Source organism: Panthera uncia, chromosome B1, assembly GCF_023721935.1.
Source record: "Panthera uncia isolate 11264 chromosome B1, Puncia_PCG_1.0, whole genome shotgun sequence".
NCBI classification, from domain to species: Eukaryota; Metazoa; Chordata; class Mammalia; order Carnivora; family Felidae; genus Panthera; species Panthera uncia.
Genome location: NC_064811.1, coordinates 150034283 through 150050064, shown reverse-complemented (window position 1 = coordinate 150050064; position 15782 = coordinate 150034283). Strand labels below are relative to the sequence as shown.

At 42.2% G+C, this 15782-nt stretch overlaps 1 long non-coding RNA gene across 1 annotated transcript in view; it reads left to right on the top strand.

Moving 5' to 3' along the window:
- Positions 1-15782, top strand: part of LOC125923242 (uncharacterized) — a 46108-nt gene that overhangs the window by 21927 nt on the left and 8399 nt on the right. The window contains exon 2 of the long non-coding RNA XR_007457966.1: positions 11688-11809. This is a non-coding gene — a long non-coding RNA (uncharacterized LOC125923242). The remainder of the gene's footprint in view (positions 1-11687; positions 11810-15782) is intronic.

The window sequence follows — 15782 nt, the reverse complement described above, 5'->3', positions numbered from 1 at the left end:
AACAGAAATGGTTGTCAGCAGTGAAAATGTGGTGTGGGGATCTCTCCCCGTCTGAGCAGTCCTGGGTTTGTCCTTGGCCTGGGTTTGTCTCTGCCTCAGCAGAGGCTAACCCAGTGCTTTGGAGATAGGGTTGGGACTCATTTCAGGCACAGCAGCACTGGGGAGACAGGGACAGGTGTAGGGGTTAACAATGAATGGCAACAAAGGGGCTTTCTCTTCTGGTTCTGACTGCTTATTAGGTGGTTGTTAAGGCAATAAGGACTTTAGCAAACTAGAAGTTAAGGGCAGCTAAATTCAGCCAGATTGAAGGTAAACAAAAGGTGAGAAGGAGTCCCTTTCTCCTCAGCTACCTTTCCCCCCAAGCACAGGAGGCCTCGGCTCCTGAAGCTCTGAATTTACAGTACGCAGTAGCAGAGGGCGTGCCCTTTGGAAGGCTCCATGGAAAAGAAGGCTTATCCCTGACTTGGGGCATTTTATTCTTCAGACTCTCTTTGTTGAAGTTCTTTCAGGAGGGCAGGCTATGCTCACCCAGCTATTGAGTGAAAAGTGGAAGCACCAAAGTTTGTGCAGTTAGAATAAGTCCTTTGCTATAGACCATCTGGTCCATTTCAATGGCCTTGAACACCATCTGTCCTAGAAAGGCAGGCCTGATGCTCACATGCTTCAGTGAGACCTATGCTCACCTGGAGAACAGGACTAGCCTTTCAAGCTTCAGGAATATTTCCCTTGCATCAGATCGAATGACAGCTACAAAGTCCATGGAAGTGTGAGATCCTTGGAAGTTTTGTGAGCCCATAGGTGGATTCTTAGGGGAGTAATAGAAACTCCTTTGACTTGAATCCGCTCACAGAGAAATGTACAGAAGACGGAACAGAACAGATGGAAGAATCTTTTCTTTTCTTCTTGTTCTGGAGTAAAGGAGATGGACCTTGAAATGCTATGGGAAGGATAAACCTTGAGAGTTGCCTGCCATTCTGAGCAGCTTCTGGCAAGATGCTGGGTGATCCGACCACTGAGACCCTGGAATGGAAGAACTGGCTCTCAGGCAATTGCTAAAAGGTATAACTACTTACTCCAGCAAATGAACCACATGTGCTCTCTGTGAGCAAGAGAGATCCCTCATCCTGTAAAATTAGATTGCAGTCTGATACAAGAGCTCTGCATGAAATGCCTGGGGCCTAAGGATGCAATGCCCTGGACACAATGGTTGTGCTCTAATTACTCAGGACCACCTCCAATGGGGGCATTTGTGGGGACAAGATGTTCAGAAAGAGAAATGCCAGTTGCAGTATCCAGCCATCTGGGGACCAGTGCTCTGCCTGACCTCTCTCTCTGGTAGAGCTGTCTTGTTTTGGTCCTGGAATCCAAGGATTATGACAAATCTGTAATAAAGCAAATGTGATCATTAAGCTGTGGGTGTACAGATGAAACAAGATTGGCCATGAGTTGATCATTACTGATGTCGATTGGTAGGTCTGCAGGACTTGGCTGTGCAGTTTGACTTTATTATGTGTTCAAATACATGGGCTGAAATTATTCACAATACAAAACAAGGCCCCTTGGAGATTATCTATCTTACTCCTTCATTTTACAGACAGAACCCAGTGGTTTAGTGCCCAAAGTCACATGAGGAGTTCATGCAGAGCCAGTGCTAGAACCCAGCACTCTTTCTGCAGGGATTAGGATATTTTGGTTAGCATTGCACTCTTAAATAAATGTCATATTCTTGATCTCTGCTCTCACCTTGAAAAGCAGGTGGTTGTTTTCAAAATTCCTGTCAATTAGCTTAAGAATTACCCTTCTCTCATAAAGCCCCAGGGGGACACTTTCTTTGAAGTCTCTCTTCAGCTCCAACACTTCAAAGGGAGACCCCTACCCCCAGGGACAAACCAGTCACTGTAGCCACTTCTTCTTAGGGGAACCACCACCAAGAAGGAAACTTGTTCCTGGGCCCCTGGCAGCATTCAGTTTTTTCTAGAACCTGATTGAAGGCCTGGTGGAAGGAGGGGAGCATCACATTTATGACAAGGGTAGGGTGTGAAGGGCAAGAATAGCAGCCATTTAAGGGAATAAATTTCTATAAAAATCTTCAACTAAAGGTACTGAATCTCTTTAGAGAAATATCACTATAATCTAATTGGAATGAAAGACATTTCTCAATTGAATAAGAACAAGACTTTTAAGAACTAGCTGCTTTGGGAAAGGGAGGACCCACTGGGCCCTTCTCAGTGATGACACTTATAGGGAATCAGGGTTCAGTATAAAACTATAAATTTTATTTTGATAATTAAAATATAAACATTCTAGATATATTTTTATAAGCTTCTGAGGACAAACCTCAAAGAGTCCTCCCAAAGGAAAACAGACCAGAGAAGCCAGGTGCTTCTAAGATTCTGTAGGGGAAAGGTGAGGTCAGAAAGCCTCTGAAAGAATGACACACAAGGAAGTCCCTGGGCCCACCATTTTGCACGAGGAAAACACCCTTTGGGTTCTGGTAGGTTGGTTGAGATTCAAGTTGTTAGCAGAGACGGGCACCTGACTAGCTTAGTTGGTGGAGCATGCAACACTTGATCATGGGGGCCTGAGTTCAAGCCTCATGTTGGGTGTAGAGTCTACTTAAAAAAATAAAATAAAAATAAAATAGAAAGTTAGCAGAGAGAGGTGTACATATTAAAAAAAATTATGAAGACTTGCTTGGATTAAAAAGTTGTGGGCTTCCTGAAACAGATAGCCAAACTGTGGAAAGTTTTTTCTGGAGACATCAGATGCCCTGGGAATGGAAGAGATCCAAAAAGAATGGCTAAATGAAGAGATGGGGTGGCAGGGTGGATGGACAGACCACTCTGATTATTTAGAAAAATCTGTTCTAGCAAGAGACTTAGGGCAGTTTATAGATTATAGAGTTAGATTCTGCTGTTTCTTATTCTCATTGTTCTTCCTTGCCCCTCAAAAATATAGGTATCAGCTCATTTCTTGTTCAAAATCCTAACTATCTTAACTTGGCTTACAGAAAGGTAGACTTGGAGAGGGAGTGTGTACATGTGTATGTTCACATTGCCTGCAGTCATGAAAAAATAAACTCTTCTCTCTTCCAGAGACTTATATAAAGCATGACAGCATGGGACATATCTGAACTTCACAAATTAAAAGAGGGACTCTGAGCTACTGGTTATAAGTCAGGAGAGGATGAAAGAGCATTTTGATGTGGAATCTGATTCTGAGTCTGCAAATTTCTAGCTGCATTTCTTTGGGAAAATTATTTCATCTCTGGTCTTCAGACTCCTCATCTGTACAGGGAGGAGATTTGACCTCTCTGACATTTATAATCTGTGGATCTAGAGAACTGATTATTGGCCTAGAATAGATATGAGGTAGGGGCTGAATTCTAGGATCAAGAAGGTCTCTATTAGCATTGTATCAAAGAGAACAAATCTTGTTCCTAGGTTTGGTGAGTAAATTTTCTAACAGGTTCCTTGGGACTCCTGGCTAATGTCACTGTGTGTGGGGGGCGGGGGGGGGGGCGGGGAGGTAATTGGGAGAGAGAAGCTCATTCCCCTGCACAAGGTCAGCATGTTCATGCTGCTTCATCTAGTAAATTCTGGCCTTGGAAGAGCCAGGGAGGAAAAGAACAGTACCATCCACATATCCATGGAATCCTGCCCCTTTGCAATCAACCTTGACTCTGAAGAAAAGTAGCAAGTGCTATTCAAGTCTAATGAAAATTTCAATATATTTTGAAGTTGTCCACTACCATGGTCAGTAATGAGATCAATACTCATGGTCACAGACATTGCAGAAGGTTAAGTGCCTATGACAAAATGCTTATGAAGTGTTTGAGGCTCTGAGGTCTTCCCTCTGAAGAGTGAGAAAGGCAGTACTTGTCTCTACCTGGTTGGCTATCAGGATTGACATTTCACTGCAGAGCCAAGAAACCCGAAGACCTCAAAGTACTGGCTAAGTCTCCAGATTTGAGGAGGAAGGGAAGGCCCAGTTGGAGACAGATTGCATTTGTCTGCCAAAAGACCAGTGTCTGCAAAACCACAAATACTGGAAATACAGGTGCTTCTAATACAACTATGTATGCTGGTTCCGAGTAATGGGCGTGGGTTGTCTATCAAAGTATTTGGTAGGAAAACAGAGGATGGCAAACTCCTTGTGTGCCCTGGATAAAACAAGCACACAGATTCTGATTGCATTAGAGAAAAGGTAAGACTCTAGGAAACAGAAGCTCAATTTCATTTGCCACGGATACTTCCTACGAATCCCATCTCCTTCCAAGATGTGCAGGAAGGAGACACCTAGCTGAAGAGAAGACTTTGGATGCCAAGGTAACCTCAACCCAGAATAGCTCATGACTTTAAAGATCTGTCTTTCCCCCTAACCAGGCCCAGATGTCCTGAGGAGGAGAGGGGATGTTGCAAGCATGGTCTCCAAATACACAGCAATTAAATCTCTTGGACTATTAAAGACTACTCTTGCTCTAAATGCATTGAAGACTCAAGAAAGTGTAGCTGCCTCTCCTCCCTGAAAATTCTGCACTTCCTCATCTTACATATGGTGAAACTGAGGCACAAGGAAGGACAGAGGGTTCTTGCATCTCTCATATTGATCTAGTGACATACCTGGGAGGAAATCCCAGGACCTCCATCTCTGAATCCTTCAACATCTTCCACTGTCTTTCTACTTAATTCACAGTTAAAGTCTGTCTGCCTGTCTATCTATAATATATGTACTATTATGTATAAAATATAAATAATTCTCAGATTCCTACTTAACTTCCTATCCTCCTCTCCTCCTTTATATAACTAGGTTTGGGGGAGGGAGGGGTAACAAAGATCCATGATGAGGGAAAACCACAGTACTGCTCAAAGAAATAGACTTCTGGAAGGAGAAATGACAGGCTTTGTCTAGGGGCCAAGGGGTGCTTCAGATCTGGACTGTACAGCAAATTAAATGGAACACAACTCAACGGAAATCAGCAATGTAGACATCTGTGCCAGACGAAGTGAACTTCCACAACCTGGTTTTAAGGAACAGTAAATACAATAGAGATAGATAGATATAATATGTTGAATCTTGAGTAATAAAACAAGTTATAAATAGAATTATGCTAAATTAAAGACGGACATCATAGGGAATAGTCTGGTCAACAACCAATCACCATTAGAATTAAAAAGTAAACCGGCCTTTTCACTGAGTACCTCCACAACGTTTCTCAATGCACTAAGTACATTTTAACCATGCAAAAATACACAAACATCTTAACTAGGTTGTTTTTTTTTTTTGTAAAAAAAATCAAACACCAACATTATGCATTTTTGTTAATTATATTGGTTAAAGTTACAGCCAGTGGCTGCCAAATATCAGATACATCATATACATATTTTTATACAGAATCTGGACAACACAACATTACACATCAGAGAGAGAAAGAGAGAAAAAGAGAGATTATTTGTTCCTTTGTGGGTTTGTTGTTGTTGTTCAGTAAAGAAATAAAGTAAAATATGAGAAGCAATGCTAAGAAGGAAAACACTTCAACAAGTCAGGAATACAGAGGGAGAATTGCTAATCAGAAATACAGGAGGAAAAGAGTTCATAGTTAGGTCTGTGTCTAGAATTTTCTTCACTAAGAAACAAAAGAGCACAACAGGTGTATTGGTTTGGAAAAGCAGAAAGAGCGATAACATCATGCTGTCTGGTTCCCAGCACGTTTCCAGCAAGAAGAAAAAATCATAATCACAAATTAATTTCACAAGTTTTGTTTTCAAAAATGTCCTCCCTTACCCAGGAAGCTGGGTAGTGCAGGGGTGGGGGCAGCTCAATTTTGAGAGTCCTTGGCAAGGGTTTGGCCAAAACCGTTGGCCTGAAATAAGTTGGAGATATGAGCTGTCTGTGGAAATTCACGCAATGAGATGCGACATCAACTTGCTCCAGTCTAGGCAAGGTTCCCGTTGCCAGCCAGTGATCTGGCGGAGGAAGGACACACCCCCATGACAGGTTCTCCTAGCAAGGCCCCAGTCCTGCCCCTTAAACATTTGGTGTCAACACGATCCTAAGAATTCAACCTGGAAAGAAACAAGACCTTGAACACAAGCTATGGAAGCACTACCGTGGTCACGGTTAGATACAAAAATGTGAAAATTCAGATGTAATCAAAAATACAAAATCAGTTTCAATAAGATTTGCTTTTTTTTTAACCATTACAGTGCAAGGTTTTTCAAATTACAGTAAAAGTTATGTGTCTGCTTACAGTAACTAGAGTAAGTAGCTGATTTTGTTCTGCTAGAATCAGAGGTCCCTGATAAGTGGGAATGCACCAGTCTGAAATCAACCCGGCACAAGAAATGGATATCTTAACAAAAACACAGTTCACTACGGTCTTTACCCCTTCAAATAGTAACAAAGGAATGGTGTCATTTGCACAACTCATTAGCATGAGGTTCTTCCTCCATTAAAAATAAAAATAAAAATAATAAACAGATGATATTAAAATTCCAACAGAAAAAGGACTGGAAATCTGGGGCTGAAGGATGGAGCATCTGAAGGGAGTTTCCCACGTCACTGAGCTTTCCCACTGTAGTTAAAAATAAAAAGAATTGTTTTAGCATGAGCCTCAGTGGGCAATGCTGCTTTGTGCTTCTGCCTCCTTGTCCCAGGCAGTTGGGAAAGGGAGTTTCACCACCTCGTGGGATCAAAGGAAACCACAATACAGTCACGCCTCATTGTGCCATCAAGAATCACCCCCCAGGAAAGAAAAACCAGTTACAGGGGCTGGGGGGGCTCAGAGGCTTGGAAAGGGACAGAGGAACCTTCATTTGGCAAGAGAGTATCCCTCATCAAGACCATTGTGACACTCAGAGCCTTGTGTTCTGGAAAGGAAGAAGAGGAAAGAGTCAAGAGCCCCCAAATTACATGGAAGAAAAAGAGCCACCATTTTCCCAGAGCCTTGTCTTTGGGAGTGGGCATATGACTGAAAGAGAAAATGTGGCTAAATGAAGTGATCAGGTGACAGTCTTCATGTTCATGTCATGGAACATGAGAAGAAGCAAGGGTGACTGAGGAATTGTCCTCTTCTGAGGTTTGTAGAGCCAACCAGTCCAGGATGGGTTAGGAGAGGCAAGACACACTGGAAAACTTCAAGGAGCACTTCTCTCCATGTCCAAGAGAAAGAGGCAGATGTTTGGCAACCTTGGGCACAACCATAGGTCCAGAAGCCTATTCTTCATACAGCCCCTCTTTAGCCTCATCCTGGTGCAGATACCCATGAGAACTACTCTTTGATCTATTTGACTGGCCCCTTACTTGGTCCCTCTGAGGTCCTACAAATGGTATATGGCAAACTATTTCTGGGTTTGTTGAAATTAAAAGGGGACTATTTTAGGCAGCCAGTGGCTTATTGTTTAGGGCCTGGAATCTGCCAGTCCTATGTAAGGTGTGCAGACACCCTTTCATCTGTGGGATGTGATCATGTGCTTGGATCCACCTGCCTCACACTAGTGACCTGAACAGAAGAGCAAACGTTTTACTCACACCCACAGCCTGAGAAAGGGAAGAAACACAAATTCCTCTACCATGATTGAAAGTTTCCCTGCCTTTGAGATACAATGTGAGGTGCTGTGTGCCTAGAAAGCACTCAATAATTTGTTTCACAATCTGGCCATTGGAGGACATTCAGGCTTCCTCTACAAATTTCGCTACATTTCTCAAGGAGGAAAGAAAATTCTGGCAGACATTACTTCCACACAGTTCTGGTTCATGCTCTCATGGGTGGAGGTGGACAGCCATAGAATGTGGCTTCCTACAGCAGGTGTCCCATGGTTTGTTCTGCCCCAGGGTGTTGTGGAATCAGGCAGAATATGGATGTGTGTGTCTGTTGTTTTTGCATGAGGTACTTATATTTTCTCATCCCTTTAGCCATATGAGATCCTGCACCTTACCAGGCTTCCCAATCTCATTATCTACCTAGCTTTCCCAGAGTTCAGTACCCATTCTGCACCTATCAGAGCAAAGTAGTTTCCCTGGAAACATTCTTGTGCTCCCCACCCAGCTCTGACTCAAAATACAGCCCAAGGCCTGGTTCTCTGGGGTACAGAGGTGGTAGGCCCCAAACAAACCCTCAAACAAACCCTATGCTCTTTGCCCTGGGTGCCACTAAGTGGTTGTTTCCCTCCAAGTCAGCCGAGGTCTACAGGCATTACTGACCATGAGTCTCCCCTCAAATGGAGGATTTTTTTAAATGTGCAAGCTGGTTTGCCTGAATGGCCCTACAAACACCTATGTTCTTCTTGAAATAAATCCCCAAACCTCTGCCTAGATAGATCTGCTTTCTCTAGATGGTGTGTTTCTGATCTGGCAGTTGGTGGTTGAAATAGCATTTGAGGATATGTGATCACAGATGTATTCACATGAGTGAAGCAACAGAATGATGTTAGGGAATGATGTGATACATAGTGTGCCTTAAAGGCTTAAGCAATATGCCAAGATTCCTCTATGCTAAGTTCCTGTTGCTGTCCCCAGACAAATGTGAAGCCCAGTGAAAATGCCCCGTAACTGGGCTGTGATGCCCCCACTTTTGGTATCTGGGACTATTTAGTACTATTTACTATTAATTATGGAGCTGCCTCTGGCTGAAAGAAATCTCCAGGAATGGTGTTTTGGAGAGCAGGCACATTTAGTCCAGGGACATTGGTGGGAAGTGCCATGTTGTTCTCCTACTTCCCAGGAGGATGGGGATTGGACATCACTGACTAGGGCATCAGATTCCCAGGTCAGATCCTCACTTCTTTATGATCTTGGACAGCTTAACCTCTCAGAACCTTAGTTTCCTCTTTTGCATGTTGGATGTGATGCTACTTTACTCAGGGTTGTCTCACACATGAGACACTGTGTGAAAGCACTCTGCAGACATATGCAGATGTGGGGGTATAGCTTCATCCACCTCTATGAGAGAATCATACCTTCCACATGAAACGAATGAGATAGTTTTCTGTGTCTAAAGCATGTTCTTAGTAAGGTGGTAGTCTGCTGTAAGTGGAGCTCCATAAGGCAGTAGGGCTTGGGGGAGTTCTTTGCTTGCTTTGGTTTTGATTGGTCAATAGTCTCTGTGCATCCAATATGGCTGATTCTCATCTCATGAGGAGTGGATGCTCTTGTCTTTACCCCACTCCACTTAAATCACTTGACACAAATAATAAAGAAGGGCTAGAAGGAAGAAAATTCTTTTTACCTTTAAGATATATGTTTTGAGAATATTTATTAAGATGGTGAGAAGTTGGCTTCATCTTTTCTTTCAAAGAGAAAAGTATAGTTGATTTAGGAGATGCTTACCTTTGATTTAAGGATGATCTCCCTGGATTCTTATATTCATAACAATTAGGTTGGGTTAAAAATGGAGGAGCTAAATTTTTTCTCTGGGTTTCTTAGAAGTTCATAGTCTGGAGACAGATATTTGTCTCGTGTTGAATGAGTGTGTGCATTTATAATAGGATTTTAGGGTCAGAAGGGAGCTTAGGAAGTGTCATCTTCATGTTGCAGAAGAGGGAGCTAGTGCAATGGGATAGTGGTGAATCTGGTGCTCCTGCTGCTGCAGTGGATTGCAAGAAGGTGTGACCAGCTTGGAGGGGAGGCAGGGCTGGAGGACAGCTCTCTGTGGACCTGTGATGTAACAGCACAGCTTCCTAAACAATCCATCTTTCTCTTACAGGAGTCCTTCCAACCTAGTCTCACCCAGGCACCCTTAGAGAAAAACACTGGGTGAATGACTGGTGAACTTCTTGTGGTCCGGTTTGGTGAACTGAACTAGGAGATTAAGGAATTGCTATTTCTTAAAGGTTAAAAAAAATAACACTATTTCTCATCACTGTTAAACAATGAGGACTTCTTTAAAAAAATCACTACCAGTGAATATAACTTGTAGCTTTAAAATGGACCTACTTTAAGATTATATATGTAATTTAAGGTAAGATAATACATATATTATATATGTATTATGTACTATATATTTAATATTTTGGAAATGGGCACATGGTGAATGATGAATGTGATGGATGTGATATGTCTTAACTTCAGAAACTCTTTTGACAATGCACCTCAAGACATATCAGAATTCACCATGAGAATAGAGCAGTGCCAAAGAATTATTCTTAACAGAAATTAAAGATAATTCACTGGTGGCCTAATTGGGCATTATGGGAGTGTTTTTGGGGGATGACCCAGGGCTTCTTGTTTCACAAGGAAAACTTTACAGGTTAGTTGACTGATACAAGATCTGTGTCATGCTATTTGGCCCCATTTCTCTCTTGGCTGTTCTTAAGAAAATGGCCTTCTCTCGAGTTCTCTGTAATCCATGTACATGTTTATAGCATATTTCTTAACATAAACTCTGTAAGTCCATGAACTCAGGATGGAGGCATATGCTCTGTGGATATAAAGAAATGATGGCTAAGAGCAATAGTTAGAATGGTGTAGGGGTGTTGAGTTTCAGGTCTTTCATAAGTCCTGACCATAGGGTCTGCTATGGATGGAATGGTTGTGTTCCCCTAAATCCATATATTAAATCCCTAATTCTCAATGCAGTGGAATTTGGAGGTGTGGCCCTAGAGAGATCACTGGGTTTAGATGAGGTCATGAGGGTAAAGCCCCCATGATGGGATTAGTGCCCTTGTAAGACAGAAGCCACCAGAGCTCTCTCTGCCATGTGAGGATAAATCATAAAGCAGCCATCTGCAAACCATAAAGAGACCCCTCACCAGACACCAGATCTGCTAGCACCTTGATCTGGGCCTTTATAGCCCCTAGAACCATGAGGAGTAAATGTTTGTTGTGTAAGCCAACCAGTCCATGTTGTTTTGTTACAGCAGTGGCACTACGGCAGAGTGCATTCCTAACTTCCCTGATATACATCACTTTCAAGTCTCCATCCAGATCAAGGCTAACATAATTATGGGTGAAGCACCCTCTTTCTTTCTAGAGCAATCTATCTCAAGGAAAGGGGAATCATCTCAATCTTCTCCTCTCTTTGTCTCTCCTTTCTTGTCAAGCCACTTTTCCTAAGACAGGATTGATTTTGAAAAGGGATCTTGGTGATCTTACATGAGGAATCTAAAAAAAAAAAATTGCTATTAAGGGATCTAATATATTGATACACACTTATTTTTAGGGAGAAGAGAGGAAGAAGAGGGAATACTCTGTATTCAGGTCCCAAATCCAGGTTGTCCTGTCCATGAGGAATTCTTAGCAGTCCTTCAGAAAGATAAATGAAAGCAGAGACCTCTCAGTGCCCCATGTCTTCACCTCTTCCTTTCTGCTCAAAGAGCTGTAGACCTGCTCATCATTTTCAGTCTTACCTTTCAGCCCTGGATATATAGGCTTTAGCTCCTCAACCAGACTGTGAATTTCTTAAGGACAGGAACTAGCCAAGTCTCTGGGATCTTTGCTGGGTGAATGTTGAGTGAGTAAGAAGACTAAATTAATGAGTACAATAAAGAGACTGGGCATGAGCTCATGAGTCTAGCTGGGCCCTTGGTTCTCAAGGGAGGAAATCTCCTTTAACCTCAGGAAAGATTGCTTTGGTTTTGGGAGCTGGCATGAGGCAAAGCAAGATCTTCACAAGCTTTCTGAAGCAAAGTTAGAGCCAGGACTCTCCCAGTTCTTCAGATGCAAAGTGTTGCTGTTTGCTTTCTTTTCAGCACCTTGGGCTTCAAAAAATAATGGTGTCACTCAATGCCCTGACTCCTTCTCTACAACATGGATGGACCCTGCCCAAAGAGCCTCCTGGGAACAATCAGATGGACACCAATTCACTTAAAAAGTAAGTTCTCATAGTATATATTTGAGGCTTTTTTTTTTTTCAGGGAAAACTGTTGGAAATCAGGGAAAGGGTTTCTTTTCCAAATGTCAGATGTAAGCTGATTCCTCAAAGCCCCTGTTCTTAGGCTATCTCAATATGAGTGGTTTATGCACTGATCAAGCTATTTGGAGTTGCTGTAGGTTTAGATAAATGTGCTATTGTAGGGGTGAACCCTCAAAGTTTGATAAGGCAGCAGAAAGAAAAGGAAGGTAAGATGCCCTCACCAATTTAAGATGGAGGTACACTGTCAAGATGGAAAAGGCAGGGACTTTTATTCAAGACATCTGAGCTTGCATCATGGTTTTGTCAGTAATCAGAGGAAGTTGGGCAAAACATTTAACCCCCTAAGTCCCATTTATCCTTTGTGAAATAAAGCTCTATATTAAATCCCCCTGGATAATAAAGTTACTATGAAAAATAAATTAGATAAACTAAATAAAAACATATAGAAAAACACTGAGCAAATTTCCTGGCATCAGCTAAATCTGAGATGAATGAAGATTTGGACAACACAGATGACAGGAGTGTGAGGTATATGAGAGCCAGTGAGTGTCTGGATGTCACCCTCAACCTGGGCCACAAAGGCAGTCAGGCTCAGCAGAGCCACAACTAGTGGGCGGGAAAGGAAATACTCAAAATTTAATAACTTGAAGCTTAGAGTTAAAAGTAAATTGTGTAAAATAGAAGCCACCTTTTCTGAATGGATGCTGGGCTGATACACTTAGTCTATCAGCCCAGGGATGCAGGGGCTCACCATCCCACCCGTTCTAAAGAGATTCTGGGTCATGGATTGGCAACGACAGAGTTACTTTATGGAGATTAAATGACTATAATGAACCAGATCAAGGGAATTAGGGATTTCCAATTGAAAACCCTGTGTATTTTATTAATTGGTTCTAGTATTCAGAATAGCCACCCCCTGCATTTCCACTGAGACATGCTAAGAGTCCAAAGTCTTTATAAAAGGCCAGCCCACTCTTTGAATGGGAAATATGAATTCCAGGAATAGATCCATCTGTGAGTAAGTTCTCATGCTTGCTCTGCTTCTTTGTACCTTGCATCTCTCATCCAATGTCTAAATGTTCATTTATTTTTTTAAAATCTCAGAACATGAAGTTTAGATGAACAAACTGTGGGGCAATCTCTGTTTAGGGCTGAGGGAATTAGGTGCCATTGGGGAAGGAGCTGAAAAAAATCAATTTTTCATAGCCTCCTTTTCCATCTTTTCCATATTTTTGTGGTATCTGGAAAGGCACAGAACTACTATACTAGTTATAAGAGAAACTGGGTCTTTGCCCAGACTCCAAAGACTCAGTCCCCCATTAGTGTATATGCTCTGCCCATAGTGACCAGCTCCTGGGCTGCTACAGTGAGTGCCCAGAGCTGACTGAGGAATGCAGAGCTCGACTAGCTATGGGAAGCTGCAGTGGTCTCAAATATTCTGGAAGGTTAGCATGACCAGGGTTAACTGAAATCTTATTAAGAAACAGAGTAGGCTCCTCCCTGTGTCTCTTGGGAAGCTTTGGGCTTTAAGAAATTCCATTCATTATTCAAGAATTCCTTCTGTTTGGCCTTAAAAACTCAGTGGTTCCAGACATCAAACCTAGAATGGCCAATTGACACCTTCCAATCCTCTGGTTTACCCTCACCAACAGAGATATCCAAATCACCACCACTCTAAGGCTCCATTCCACCAGGCTTCCACCATGTGGGAAGGACCAGATGAATGGGTTTTATACATTCACAACAAAGCTGCAGGGAATTAACTTTTGAACCAAGCCATGCACATCAACACATCAACATCTACAAGCCCTGCTGCGGGGGGGGGGGGGGGGGGGGGGGGGGCGGTCCCTGAAGCTTCGGAAGAAGGAGGGAGGTTACCCAGAAGGTGGAGCTACTCTCTGGATCACATTACTCAACAAAGAATAAGTGGCTGCAGCTTGAAAGACCATTCTTTCAACCAAATTGGGTGAATGGTAACAGACAGTGAATGATGATGTTAATAGACAATATAGTTTAAATATAAGTTTCTGGAAATTGTCTTGGACCCTCATAAAAAAAAGCAATCAATGTGAATGAATAATGTAACATGACTACAAGACTGACCATCTTCATGCATTCTATGCATCCTTCAAAACCCAATTCAAATGCAAATGTTAGTGAAGCCTTCTCTTATACCTCTACTTGAAAGTATCGCTTCCTATTTTGGAAGCCCATAACACCTCTTTTAGGGCTTTATTTTTCACTGTATTATGGTAATTACTTATGTACATTTCTTGCCTCATATTTAGTTCCTTGGGGTTTGTATCATCTTTAAAACACCTCCAAAAATAAAAAATAAAAAAAATAAAAAATAAATAAATAAATAAAACCCCTCCAGTTCTAGCTCTGCACCAGACATAGTAGGTGTTCAATAAATATTTGATAGCCAAGTGAATGATTGAATTTGAAATGGGAATACTGTTCTGGCAGGAAAGCTCCAGTGGGATAAAATAAATCTATTATCTGCCACCTTGTTCGTGCCAAAAGGATCAGGGCATGGCAGACCCAGTGCTCTGAGAAATCCAAGGTCAGAGAGTCTCTACCATGGCTGTACCACATCTCAAATTCAGGTATCATTTGTACCATTCAAATTCTTCTATCATTTGCCACATCCCATTGAAATATACCTCCTACCTCTGATTTCAAAGTTCCTCAAGCATAGAAGTTGTTCCTGTTCAAAGCAGGGCATCCAGAAAGCAGCTAGCGAGTCAGAAGTGAATTCCAAATTGAAGATTTCTCTGGAAGTTTAAGACCAAGTAACAACTATAAACAGAACTAAATGCATCTCTGTCTAGAATACTCACATCCCAAGACAGCCTTCTCCCTTCAAAGGGGGCAGACTAGTAACAATGAAAAAAACATCACATCCAGACTAGTAACAACGAAAGAAAGATCACAGCATCCTCATGGCAGTACAAAAACTTCCCACAACAGCCCTACAGCAACAGTCAAACCCCAAAATTAACCCACTTTGCAGAGACCTGGTCTCTGCTCAGAAAAGAAAGGGGAGAAGATACAATACCTTTCCACAATGAGGTGATGTTCTACACCCCTTCCCCACTCCCATGCTTGTTCTGACATGTCCTGGATTCCCTCTCAACCAAGGGAGTTATGCTAATGTGCCAGCAGTGGAGCACTACATGGACAAAACTGGCTCGTCTGGGTCAGAAGTCATGTCATGTCCTCTACTAGGTTTACTTTTAAGAGTTTGATCCACTCAGATCCTTCCCCTCTAAGAAAAAGAGTAAACCCAGTGCTTAGGGCTACCAACACATACACCTAAAAAGTCTCTATTTTTGATGCAGCAAGTTTCTTCTGTTCACTCTGAAATCTCCTACTTATCTCTGTCTTAGTAGTGATTTGGAGGTGCAATAGGTGTGGGCATCCAGGAAGGGTGGCACCAAGTGTGGAAATGGCCCATAACCTGCCTGCAAAGAGAAGTCAGCCCAGTATTCAAACTTCAGAAAAGTCTCCAGTAAACAAGGTGTCCCTTGTGGGAGAACCGGGGACTCTGAGATGCTAGGAAGATGGAGCAAAAAGAGGATGGTGTGGATAGCTATGTAGTGAACTTTCTCTTGGCACTGGGTGGGCTGGAGGGTAATGCTACAAGAAGGAATCCCACAGAACCCCACCTAAAAACTGGCTTCTCTCAATCTGCAATAGCTATGTCAACAAAAGAACAGGGAATAATAAGAATTGTGCTTTATTGTACCTAAAAAAACAAATCAAAACATTTCTTAAGCATTTAATTATTTCAAAAGAAATCTTGTAATCCGGGGAAGCTCAGTGAGATGGTAAATTCCTCAGAATCAAAAACCAAATTTGGAAGCATATTGTCATTGTGCCTCTGTGTGTGTGCGTGTGTGTGTGTGTGTGTGTGTGTGTGTGTGTG